Genomic DNA, 14,272 nt, shown 5'->3' with positions numbered 1-14,272 from the left:
AAAATAAATTCCTAAGTTAGGCTATTAGTTGGCTTTTATAAGAATTCAAGATATATATATACAGCCACAGATCAAATTTTGTTTAGCACATTTATAATTTTCATAAAAGTGAATATTGCCTGAATATTGTGCTATATATATTGCATATATAGACATATATTCCCATATAACATTAAACTGAGCAGACTAGTCTCATAAATAATACAGTCTCAAAATAATCAATGAAATTGAATTAATGAAAATAAACCACCATAACTAATTAACTAAATGGCTAGACAAATCCAGTAATATTATTAAATGACAATCAGTACCTAAAATATGGATTTTATGTCTCAATTAATATAAATTAAAAGTGATTAAGAAACAATATTTATTTTTAATAAGGCACTCTTCATTCTTCACATTTTAATATGGGATTATTTGGTAGAAATGTCTGCTTCCCTTTAATGTAAGAAACCATTATAGTACTTCATATGAGTTAGAAAATGTTAGTCACATAATGAGTTAGTCACATAATTAAAATTATGTCTTTAGATTTCTTCCGAAAACCTATATTAGAATCACAACTGTAAATGAGAAGTCATGTTAATAGTCCATGCATCAAAGGCAAACAGTGGCACTTGCTGAAATAAAGTTAATTTCATGGTTCACATAACCTAGTTTAGGAAATGCTATGAGACCTTGAAACACCTTATACCTCTCCACAGAAAGAAGCTCTGCACCCATTGAAGAGGAAACACACATTATAGGAGAGAATTTTCATCATTACACATCCGGCAGAGGATTAATAGCCAGAGTACATAAAGAACTCAAAATTTCAGAGGGAAAAAACAAATGACATGTCTGGAAAAATGGGCCTGGGACCTGAATAGAGTTCTCAAGAGAAAAAAAAAATATGGCTAATAAACATCTCATAAAATGTTCACTGCCCCTAGAAATTAAAGAAATTTAAATCAGAGCAACTTTGAGATTTCCTCTTACCCCAGTCAAAAGGGCAAAGATCAACACAATAAAACAACCTACAACAAATGTTGAGGATGTGTGGAAAAGGGACCCCTCATTCACTGCTGATGGGAGTGCAAATTGTTCCAGCCACAGATATAGAAAGACAACTCTCATTATAGCCTTGTAGTTCCAAATCTTCAGATGTGAGTACATAACCTAGAGGAATGGCAGAAGCCATGAAAGTAAAATGGGACCATTGCCAGAATACAGGCGTCAGGGAACAAGAGAGATGGAAACAGCAGGTATAAGTAATCTGATCAGAAAAATGGGAAAAGAGGATCTCTTTAGAAAGAGGAAGAAAATATAGAAGGAGGGTAAAATAACAATAAGGATGTCTGAAGAAGTCTTAAAGAATTATTCTATTAGCCGGGTGGGTGGCGCATGCCTTTAATCCCAGCACTCGGGAGGCAGAGGCAGGCAGATCTCTGTGAGTTCGAGACCAGCCTGGTCTACAGAGCTAGTTCCAGGACAGACTCCAAAGCCTGTCTCGAAAAACCAAAAAAAAAAAAAAAAAGAATTATTCTATTAAATATTTACTTCAAAAAGTCTATAATACACTAATTATATATTTTATGTTAATAAAAATATTATATTCATAATATATAAGATTTATGTGTAATTATGCTGTATGTTATAAATAACATAACTTAAATGTTATTTATATATGCATATATATATTTATTTAAAGAACTTTTCTCATATGACCTGACAGTGTGCCAAATGCCAGTTAACTAAATTCTAGACAAGAGCAACACTCTTTTGCGTTATTAGCCAGGGCTGTCCAGGAGACTCCCCAAACACACAAACTAATGCTATTGTTTACATCCTTATTTACGTCCCAGAGGTAGAAGACATGTCCCTCTTGTTGAAGAAAACAAACACTTCAGAAACAGTGGCCAGAGACCCCTGAACTCAAACTGACCTGAACGTTTCCTCCTTGAGGTCTTACTTTCATGGCACCAGAAGGCACATGCAAGCTTCCAGCTATGATGCCCCTGAACCACATCAACTGCCAGCATGGCAAACAACCATAAGGGTGCAGTGGTGGCATACACACCTTGATGGCAACCAACAGCTCTGTTTTTGGACTTAAGACTCTGTCCGCAAGAGGGAATCATGTCTGGTCCTAGCCAACAGCCTAGGACTCATAAAGTCATGGATATAGGAGAATCTACAACCACTACTTTTTTTAAACCAGCATAACCATTCCCAACAATTATCAAAATACTCTCCTTATATTCTCAGACCAGTATATTCTTCACCCCTTGTCAAGGAAACCCTTGTTTGCCACAGATGACCTCCACTATAGAAAACTACAACCAATCAAAATGCAGAGTTGTGGAGCCCAGACCTGACAGATACATCTACACAGCCCTTCTGTACCTAAAGCTCAGGAAATATTTAGGAAATGGGGAGGAAAGGTTGTAAGAGTCAGAAGATCGGGGAGTGTCCTGTGAGATTGTGTCTCCTAGTAATTTCAGAAGCTACAGCCGTAAAATCCCGCCTACATGGCGTCAAAAATATTAGCTGAGCAAGCTGTCTACTGACAACACCTGTAGACATGCAAAAATGTATGGGGGAAAGCTCAAGAAGTCTCAACCACACTCAAAGAACTATAGACCAGCAAAGAATGCTAAGAGTGAACGAAACATTCTTCTCCAGGAAGGAGCACAATTTATTACCAATACCTAATTGTTAGCCCTAAAAACAGACATACAGGTAACATTATACAGACTAAGCAGGTTATACTCCTAAATAGGAATATATATGCATATACATTCATGCGTGCAAAAACAGTAATGAAAAAACAGGTCAGAATTTGGAAGAGAGCAAGGAAGAGAATATTATAGATTTGGAAGTGAAGAAGGGGAAGGGATAATTATAATCTTAATTTTTTAGTTAAAAAATTAAGAAGCTAAGGCACTGTCTACTAGTATCAATTGATTAACATTATCCTTTTAAAGGTATTTGTGATAACAAAGGGGCATACTGTTTGATTCCTGATTCAAATTTTACTATAGGAGTCACTAAAAGAATTAATATTCTGTTCACTATTTTTGTTTTTATTAATAATGATAACGTTTTCAGAAAATAACTAAAAGAAAACAGGCTTTACTGTTTAGACTTAGACAGAAGATTTATAAAGAGAAAATAAATTTTTTAAAATGGATATTGGTGAAGGGGGTAAATTAGGAGAGTGTCTCACAGGGACAATGGTAAGGTCAGCTCAGCAAGTGAAAAGCAGGTGATCATGGACACTAGTTACCAGGGAACTAGTAGAGTTTTGGTTGTTACCCAGACTACATACTTTCACAATATCATTCTTAATTAGCTTTTTCACTTGGCTGCTATTTATTCTGGGCATGCAAGGGCAATGATAGGGTAATTGCTGGTTTTCTACCTTATGCCACAGTAGAAGCATGAAGTCAAGCACATGCTCACAGTGATAAGAAATGTGGCACAAGAATGAACTTGATGAAGAGGAATCATATATAATCGCATTCAATGTTGATGTCTCAGTTCAGAGTCTTCAAATTCTGTGTAACGAAAGTGAAAGTCGGCATAAAGCAGTTTGACCAGTGGGCAGCTATCTTGGATTCAAACACTGAACAAGGACTTCAGCAAGAGGTTTAACTAACTACATTTTTTAAAGAACATTATTTTCCCTTGAAAAAATAACTAGTACAAAAACTATGGCTATTTCAATTTGAGAACCTGACGTACATTATCTTGGCAAATCAGAAAGTGAAACTTCTATTTCAAGAACAACCATACAGTGTTTGTGACCTAAGACAAAATATAACAATATGCTCTTTCTCGAGATCAGGCTAGCTCAATGTCTCAATGTCTTTCAAAGACCAATACCTACTTTAAAACCAAGTATGTTCTCATAATCTCTATTTACTGTTATGGCTGGACTAATCATTACTATAAGAATATTTACTTTATTCTTAAATAATTTATTTCTTAAATAATTGTTTAAGAAATATTTAATTTCATTGGCAGAGATTTATATTCTACATTCCAAGTAATACCTAAGAAAGTAATATCTCGTGGATTTTGTTAAATTGTCAAAGAAAATTACCCAAAATTATCTGAGAAAGCTAATAAAATATGTTCTATGTCTAACTGATTTTTCATATACTTTAACCAAAACATGTTCAGTATCAACTGACTGAAGACATACAATTAATAATAAACAAAATGTATTAAAGGGATTTTTTAATTGCAAAACAATGGGATTGATATTTGTAAATAAAATATATGCATACTTCATAAAACTTTATTATCAATCATAACATATAATGGGTTTAACACCGTTTAAGATTTTAAGTATTTTTTGTGATGATTGTCAGTACTTATGATTCATTAAACAGATGCTCCTGGGGGTTATTAATAATTTTAAAATTGTAAAAGGCTCTCAGGAAACCAGTCTTTACATTCTTGCTTATAAATTGTGCATAAATGGTCATGAGGTTGTGTATAGAGACATAGTAAAACACTAAACTACAACAATTATTACAAATATAAATTCAGAAGAGTACTATTGGGATCACAGTTATGAACATCCCTGAAGGAACAACAGTGATGCTGAGAATTCCTAGCTTCCTGACCTGGATGCAGTCTTTGTGGGTATGCAAGTAGCTAGCATGCACTTTATTTTCTAATATGTTCTATTAACACTTTAAAATTAGAGGCAGAATCAAGATTCTAAATAATTAGTGGGATAGGAGAATGAGAAGAACTAGCAACTGCTGAATTAATAAAAATCTATTTTGTCATCAGAATAAAAGAGAAGCTAAGAATTGCTGCCAGCAGAAGAAACAGTCTTCCTGAGGCAAGAACACAACAATTATTTAGCCAATACCAGTCAGCCTGGAAAACAAACATACAGATAACATGCAGACTTAGCAGGTAACACACATGTATATGTATATATGTATACATACACACACACGAATACATGTGTGAATGACAACAATTAATAAAAAAGAGATCATGATTTTTTAAAAGAGTGAGGAGGGACATACAAAAAGTTTGGGAAGAGAAAAAGAGAGGAGGAAATAATATAATATGTTATGATTTAAAAAAATAAAAAAACTTAAAAAGTATTTAATATTTGTGATATTTCTTTGGAAAAAGTAAAACAAGCCATCAGAAAACATCACTAATAGAAAATACTAAACAAATAAAATTGTATTGGTCATTACAACATATGAAAATGGACTCACATTATCTTTAAAGGATTATGAGACAGATTTAAAAGTAAACATTATCTTTTAATATGAAAATTAAAGGACACTTCACATAATATTGTAAATACAAAAGATTAGATGAGATTAGGGAAAATACTGTTTTAGAATTATACGAATAGTACAATAAAGACAGATGGAAAGAATATCAAAATAATATAAAAGAGCAACCATCATTATTGCGAAGTAAATCAAACATTATCTTAACGAAGTCATCTTTAACATTAAGCAAGCATCTTAATCTTGAGAAAATGTCATCTTCGATCACAATACATTAATGTATCTTTAAGTTTTGATTGAATAAAGAAAACCATACATAAACAAAATGATGTATTGATTTGTAGACAGAAGAATAAATTTAAAAATATCAGCTCATGAATAAGTAGTTACAGCTGTTGCTAGAGTCTGGGCCCATTGTGTATAATATTTCATTTTTATTCAACCTGGATAATGCAGAAACAGCTGTAATTTTAATTGCTAAAAAGTTTTCCATTAAGTTAGTTTTCCCTAGTCAGTCTGAAATGACCACCTGGTTGGAGCATTTCTCCTATTCTTTCGCTCTAAGGAAGCATCTGTCTTGTACTTTGAGGAAGAAATGGACTGGTACTCAAGGTTCCTAGAAATGGGCCTGGGCTATGTAAATGATATTATCTGATATTACTGAGTTAACATCTGGTATATAGCCCAGAGTTCCATCTATATCTTGCATCATACACAGAGTGAAAAGATAAGTGATGGATGATTAAAGTCCTATTTGTCCAAATCAAAACTTGAGTGGCCTTAGTTAAAATACAAAAGAATATTCCCCTGTGGCTTCAAGGAAAGGGGACACTAAAATGCACTAATGTGTCCAATGTGGAGCACCCACAGTAAGGTGGAGTTCAGAATCTTCACAGAAACAAGAATTAGTCTTGGGTGCCTTTATTTGGGGGAAGTAAGCTGAACCCAAAGAAGTGAAAGAGAGATTTGGACAGCAGTGGGAGCTGGAGTTGGAGGGAAGTCTGGGGTCTGAGAGGTGACTGTGAAGTAAGGCTGAAGAGAACATTACATTTCTGTGTGTGTTGTATACACAATACACATTAATCCTAGTGGGGTAGACATAGCTAATATAAAAATAACTAAGGGACTGAAAGATGGTCACTGGGTAAAGGGTCTGCCATATAAAAATAGGGTCATTAGTTTTATTTGAAAATCCATCTAAAGTAATGCAAGATCATGAATGAATGTGTGTTTGTGATACTGGTGTGTACTCCTACAACAAAGTGGGAGACAGACACAAGAATGCCTGCAGGTTAACTAGCCTGACAGGCATAACTGCAAGCAAGAGGCCCCATCTAAAACAGAGTAGAATGCCAGTGCTGACACACAAGATTCTCCTCTGACCACCACATGTACAGACAGATAGACATACATACATACACACACACAGACGCGGGCATGAAATTCATATACAGAAAGATATAAATAATATTAAAATCGAAATTATGTAGAATAATTTCCTATTAATGTGCAAAGAGTGCACAGTTAAATCGATAAAATAGTCAGTTATATAAAGAATTCACAGAAAGAGACCTCAAAGTTACCTCACCTAATTATTAGTCAGGAGAATGAGAAACAAAATGAAGACAAATAATTATAATAATTAGTCTAGAAAATGATCCAATTTAACAATTCAGATACAGAAAGAAAAATTTTGTGTGTTAGAGTGTTTGTGAACTGGTAATAGTTACCATTTCATAGTCTATAAAACTGAAAATCTACATGTCTCCAATGTGTTTCATGTTCCATCTAGCCATGTTAACTAGGGGCAGTCTGGTGCAGAGTCCGAGAAGACAAAAATAGAAATAACGGCATTTCTGATAATGTGAAGAACTGTGGGAAACACATTATAGTGGGTCAATAGGGTAAATTACTATATAAATTATTTAAAATATTAGTCATTAAAATTAAGTTGCTGAGTTTGTATATGATATGTCATCAAAGTCATATCATTTTGTCAAAGTGCATGTACACACCTATAAACACATGCCTTATCTTTGTAACTGTAAACATCAATGCATATGTATATATTGTATATGGTATATATAAGTTAATTTACAGTTTAGTAAAGTTTCTACATTCTCAATACAAAAATTAGTTAAGTATAGAAAGACAAATATTTGTATAATTGATTATTTTTGTTTGAAATGACCCAGAATCATGTGTCAACACAAACCATGGTGAAACAAAACTTCCATCCAATACAGACCAGCTTCCGCAAAACTGGAAATAAAGGCTGATAAGCAAAAGAAAGTCTGTGTTTATAAGTCATATATTTTCTCTTTTATAATATAAAGATGATGTAAATTTAAATATAAATAGTTACTCATTCATGTCTTGTTCCTAGAGTGCTTCATTTTAAACCCTGTTTCTAGGAATGCTTGTTTGCATTTACATATTGAATGCTACATTTCAATAAGCAGGGGGAGTGTGGTGGCTGAATAAAAATAGACTATGGGAACTTTTGAAGTTAGACTGAATACATTTTTGCATTATGATATGGCTACAAGCCTATAGGGCTTGTAAAGTGGAATGTGCGGTTTGAATAAGAATGGCCCCATAGATTCATATATTGGAATGCTTAGGCCATTAGGAAGTGACACTACTTGAAAGGGATTAGGAAGAGTGGCCTTGTTGCAGTAGGTATGGTATTCTTGGAGGAAGTGTGTCTCTGGGGGTGGATTTGGGGGTTTCAAAAGCTCAGGTCAAGTTCAGAGTCTCTATCCTCCTGCTGCCTGCAGATCCAGATGTAGAACTCTCAGCAATTTCTCCAGCACCATGTCTGCCTTCATTCTGCCATGTTCCCTACCATGTTGGCATATGAACTAAACCTCTGAAACCATAAGCCAGTCCCAATTAAATGCTTTCCTTTATAGAAGTTCCTACAGTCATAGTGTCTCTTCACAATAATAGAACACCGACTGTAACAGAAGTCTACACCGGATGTGGGGTGCCTCTGGGATAGGACTGATGTGGTTGCCTGTTGATACAATGTGAACTTTGCATTAGAGAAGCAGTTAAAAACTTTAGGTGAACCATATTAGTAGGGACAAGAAAGACAATGCCTAGGGCAATTAAACTGTGGGGTCCCAGATCAAGAAATTTTAGAGCAGAATATTAGTAAGTGGCCTAGAATTTTTCTCCAATATTTAAAAAGGGGGGGGGGGCTTTTTGCCCTTGTCCAAAAGAAATCTGCCTAAGCCTAATATTGAAGAGTTTTGGGTTTTTAGCAGGAGATTTCAAAACAGTCTAATATTGACTGCATCCCATGGTTATTAGTGATCACTCTTATGCAGCTCTGTAAAGAAAATTAGGAAGCAGAGCAAGAAAATACACAAATCAACAGTTTGAAAAGAACAGGAGCCCCCAGGAAATGCAATGTCAGAGGCAAGAGGATCTCCAGAGTCTGAGGTGAGCCTGGTCTACACAGTGACTTCCAGGACAGCCAGGGCTATGTAGATAGACCCCAGCTCAAAAAAATAATTCCTTTAATAAAATAAGATGAATATAATGTGACACATATGACACATAAAAAGTATGCATACATACATTTATTAATTTTATAATGAGAGAGAAAACCAAAAAAATGGTTAGATTCAAATTCCAATTCTGAACTCTACTAGTTTGGACAAATTATGTAAAACTCTATGCTTTGTTTCACTTCCATATCAATAAATTCAACTAAAAAAAGAAAATGAAAGTGAAATAAAATGTATAACTAGAGATAAATAAAACTATTAGTTAAATTTAAGTGTTTGTCATGGCAATCGAAATGAATTGCTAAGCCTTTCATTTGCAAGAAAATAAATGCCCATTAGTTGAAAATCTGCTGATTCTCGTATTGTACACTCTGGTGGATATCTGTATGCTTGTTTTATCTTTGATAGAATGTGTCTCCAAGGCAGGAACTATCTGTGAAATTATTTAGAACATTCTTGACACAGGTTTATGCGATATGCTAATCTCCCAGCTCCCCACAAATCACCTGCAGTACTGCTTATGGACAGCTCAAAAACCCAAGATTCATTTCTTTATTCCTAACATTCTCTCTCTCTCTCTCTCTCTCTCTCTCTCTCTCTCTCTCTCTCTCTCTCTCTCTCTCCCTCCCTCCCTCCCTCTCTCCCTTCCCCCCTTCTCTCTCTCTTCTTTTTTCCTTTTTGTCTCTTCCTAAAATAACTCTAACCCTGCATCAGATCATTTCTCCCTGATCAGGGGATTCGTCTTTTAGGGTGTTTTCCCCACATATCCTGCCAATATGGGTCTCATCTTTGTCAACAACTATTGTACACATTGGTGGTGAGATAATGCTGTGTTCTGCCTACTTACTGTGCACAGCTCCTGGGGGAAAGATTTTGAGAAGGACTGAGTTTCTTATATTCTTACAATATTCCCAAGCTATTGACATGCTGCTGTGATAAGCAGGTACTTGCTGTAATTCTACATAAATAGTCATCCTCAATGCCCAGAGATATAATTACCCAACTCTAAATTAAGATCAATACTTCTAGTACTAGGTATCTCACAGAAAATAAAGAAATAAGTTGACGATCCCAAGGCGCCTCTGAGCTGCCCAGCTATTGGAAGTAGTATCTCCTAGTTTCAAGTTTTTTTTTATTATTATAACTGAAGGGTTTACCATGTTTGTCTTCAGGATAAGACAGCTTGTAGCCTTTGCCTGATACAAAACTTTATTCCCCGAATCTCTGAAACTCATTCCAATTCATAAACCTTTTTTTAAGGAGTTGGTTAGGGTTTCTCACAAACAGAAATCATCCTCTTTCTCTCCACAGTGTGACGTCAGAAATACAATCAGGAGGAACAAAAGGTCAGAGAGGCTCAGGGACCTAGTACTGCTATCTTAGAGTCGGATGACAGAACAGTCTGAATGCAGAGTTGAACAGAACTTAGAGTTGCCTCATGTCCTGTGCCAGGTAGTGGGGTCAAACCTAACATCACACACAGAAAAGTAATCTCACAGAACTTTGTACAAGATTGTTTAGTTGTATGAAACAATCTTTCCTAACTTGTAACTCTTGTCTTTTTCTTATTTTCCCTCCCTCTATTTTTCCCTGATCTGACTGTCTTGTCCATGGCTGAAAATATCCATTCACACTTAAAGAATTATTTTTTTTTCTGATCCTCCCTGTGACGACTTGCAGAAAAAACCTGGGGGCAGGGGATTTATTTGTGTGTTTGTGTTTTATTATCTGAGAGGCATTCTGCGATCCTTAATCTAGGAAAAACAAAAACCAAAACAAAGCACGCATTCATGATGAACTAGTGCTTGGCAGGCCCACAGTAGAACAGTGAACTGTTAAATCAGGAAATGCTAACTTTTATCTCATATCTTTAACTGGCTGCATGAAATTCTGCAAATTCCTAAATGTTTAGAAGATTGAGCTGGCTCCTAGATAAGCAGACATCATACTACTTAGGAGCCAGCTTCATGACTGTGGTAAGGCATAAATATAATTAATGAACTCCAATGTTTGACTAATTCATTAATGGCATCATCAACATCAGAAATATCTCTGGAAAAATGTTAGCTCTCACTGAGAATCTTTTCATTTTAACTCAGGGGGGTTAAAAACAATTGATGCTCTAATCATCATTGCTTATTTATTTTATCTATCTATTTTTGTAGTTGAAAATTCATAAGGCTCACCAAAATACCTTAGCAATATAAGTAAATAGAAGAACTCCTCTGTTTTCAACCTGTTTCAACAACGACTGAGAAAGAAGGGATGCCCAGTAAGAAACTCATCCTTGGTCTCTCATTACTACATAGCACGTCTGGCCTCTGTTTTGTTGGGAACTTTAACAGCTTATCTTTGTTACTCCAGGAATCCTCATAGGACTTATTTAAATTATAAGCAGTCTTGGTGCTAACTAGATCTTTGCTTTTAGATAGACAGGCAGGCAGGCAGGCAGGCAGACAGACAGACAGACAGACAAAAAGACAGATATCTCTGTGTTTCAGATGCAAAATACAGAAACAATTTTTCAAGCATACATGTTTCTTTTAAAGCATACATAGTCTTTAAAGAATACATATTCTCTTTTAGTCTTAGTTTTCTTGCTAGCTATAATAATTTTATAAAGGCAATTGCTGTCCATAGATTTATTTCTTTAATATTCCCATTCTTCAAATGCTTGTTTTTTTAACAATAGAGAGCTGAAAGTTGAAAATAAAGTGCAAATTGAAATCACATTGTAAAGAAAAAAACCCATTCTGCAATTTCAGAAATGGTCCTTTCTACAGACACCATAGCCAGCAGCCTGATTTCCACATCAGCACTTCATTATCGGAGAGTTCATTACTGGAGTCTTGGTGCAGGAGCATCTTTAAGAAGGTGGTAATTGTGTTTTCATGGGTTTTGCCCTCTCTGTGACTATCACATTTATTTGTTTTTATCTAAAAGGAAGTCTGTAAAGTCAAAATGTGATTGTTTCTTTTGTTTATTCATAGTGTTGGCTTCAGTGACCTTTGTGGTTTGTGTTGCTGTGATTCACTTTAGTGCTAACTGAGAAAGAGCAGTTTCTAGGGTGTGATGATTCTCCTGAATCTGCCTCAGGGATACTTTTGAATCTTTGAGCCAAGAGTCTTCTTTGAACCTCAAAAATCAGTGCCTAGAAAGCATGGGAAAGTCAATGTCACCTGTATCTGGGATTATAAAATCACTCTACAAAGTGTGGACTAAACCCATTTCCTAATGGTTTTATATTTCTAGCTTTTTTAGAGTCACTTGTAGCTCCCCTGAGTATCCCAGTCAATGGTGTTTGTTCTCCAGGAACTCTCCGTGTACAACTAAGGAGGCACAGTAATCACTGATTATGCAGGTGTGTTAGTGTGCCCTCATGCTTCTTCCTAGGAGCCCTAAGGCACGTGCATTACTTAGGTTTCTATTGTTGTGACAAATGCCAAAAGAAACTTGGGGAAGGAAAGGCCTATTTGGCTTACAGGTTGCAGTACACCATCAAGGGAAGCAAGGGAGTGAACTCAAGGCAGGAGTTTGGAGGCAGAAGCTGATGCACAGATCATGGAGGGAGTCTTCTTACTGACTTGCTCCCCATGACTTGCTCAGACTTCTTTCTTATACAATTTAGAGTCACCAACCCAGGGGTGACATTGCCCACAGTGAGTTGAATCCTCCCACATCAATCATTTATCAAGAAAATGCTCTCAGGGACTTGCCTAGAGGCCAATCTAATAGATGCATTCTCTTAACTGAGGTTCCCTCTTCCCTGACGACCCCGCTGGATTGTGTCAAGAAGACAAAAACTAACCAAAATAGAGATCATTCATTCTCACTCTTCCGAGGGGTGTGTCCAGAAGGTTCAGACACTATGAAGTAGGTGAGGATAATATCATATTAAGCTGTTCAGATGAACACTTCCTCTTACAGAGATGTAATCCTATCATAATAAACACTTGCAAGAACAAAATAATGTAGAAAAACAGCAACAGATCAGTTACACAGGAAACAAACAAGCATAGCTTCTGCTTTTGGTTTGAATAAAAATGGTTCCCGGTAGACTCATACATTAGAATGTTTGGTTCTCAATTAGTGGGGCTGTTTGGAAAGGATTGGGTGTGCCCTTGTTGGAGGAACTGTGCCACACTGGCTTTCAGATTTCAAAAGCCCATGCCACACCCAGTACCAGACTCTCTCTGTCCCTCCCTTCTTCCCTTCCTCCCTCCCTCTCTCTGCTGCTGCTGCTGATGTTGCTGCTACTGCACCTTGCAGATCATGTGAGCTCGCAGTTAATGCTCCAGTTTCATGCCTGCCTTCCACCATGCTCCCTGCCATGAGGTTTATGAACACTCTGAAACTGTAAACAAGACCCTAGTTAAACGCTTTCGTTTAAAAGTTGCCTTGGTCATGGTGTCGCCTCACAATAGAACAGTAACTAAGACAGCTTCTAAAATAGCTAGCACCTTAAACAGCTTAGCCACTGAAGCACATATAAAACAGAAAAAAAAATAGTCACCACAAAAAAAGCATTGCACTAAATAACTGCATTTTCATAAAGCATCTTAAACATTGGCTCTATATGAGCTCTTTCCATTTTAAGAAAACATTAAATGCATTAAACATGAAATTTCAAATTCATAAGATACACAAATTAGGGGTGAAAACTCTGTTTTCTTTAGTCATTATTCCTACCTTAGCAAAAGGTCTTATTAGTAAGTTACAGTAGTAGTTGGTTTAAAAATTAATCACTAAATGGAATAACAGCAACTATTAAAAGCCAGTTCAAATTTAAAGTCAGTATAAATAAAGATGAAGCATCCCAAATTATAACTAAGAAACTCAATTTAGAGAATTAGATTTACAAAAATTTGATTTGCATGCAAGTCCCCTTCTACAAACTAAGTCACAGCAATGGAATTCTGTGGTGGTTTTCCTGGTCCCTGAACAGACAGTAGGGTTCCAGTTTCCAAGTAACCATCTCAGAGAGGGCAGCATTACAGCTTTGCCATCAGGTGATACCTAGGAAGGCGGTCTGGTTTGGTGAGAATACACTATAACAAACTATTATGGCAAATCTTGAAAACTTGTCACTCAAGATAGATATAGTTTCTCTGTTCTGAAGTGTGCTTGAAGAATACATGAAATTATATGAATATGATGATAGAGCAGATATAATTTAGAAATTACTGACTGTCTATGAGAGCAATTTCTCATTCAGCACAAAAAGGGAGGACTCATATCTATCACTGTATGAAAAATGACCCAAAGACATAGTGGCTTAAATCTTTATATTTGTTGTGGACTTCACAAATCGGAAATCGTGAGGCATTTGTTATTCCAGGTGGATTAGCTGGGATGACTTATATAATGTCATGAAGATGGTGACTGCTAACAAAACTCGCAAGATAACTTTGCCCACCTACATGGAACCTTGGTAAGGACAGCTCTGACTCCTGTGCACATGGCACATCTCACGTGAGGTCTGGGACTCAAATGTGA

The 14,272-nt window shown here is 35.9% G+C and overlaps 1 protein-coding gene across 1 annotated transcript in view; it reads right to left on the bottom strand.

The window, feature by feature from the left end:
* Rit2 (Ras like without CAAX 2) overlaps positions 1 to 14,272 on the bottom strand; it is a 286,249-nt gene that overhangs the window by 123,073 nt on the left and 148,904 nt on the right. The window lies entirely within an intron of this gene.

The sequence above is a fragment of the Alexandromys fortis genome, unplaced genomic scaffold (assembly GCF_014885135.2).
Source record: "Alexandromys fortis isolate MF-2015 unplaced genomic scaffold, M_Fortis_MF-2015_v1.1 scaffold_25, whole genome shotgun sequence".
NCBI lineage: Eukaryota > Metazoa > Chordata > Mammalia > Rodentia > Cricetidae > Alexandromys > Alexandromys fortis.
This window is presented reverse-complemented; position numbering and strand designations above follow the sequence as displayed.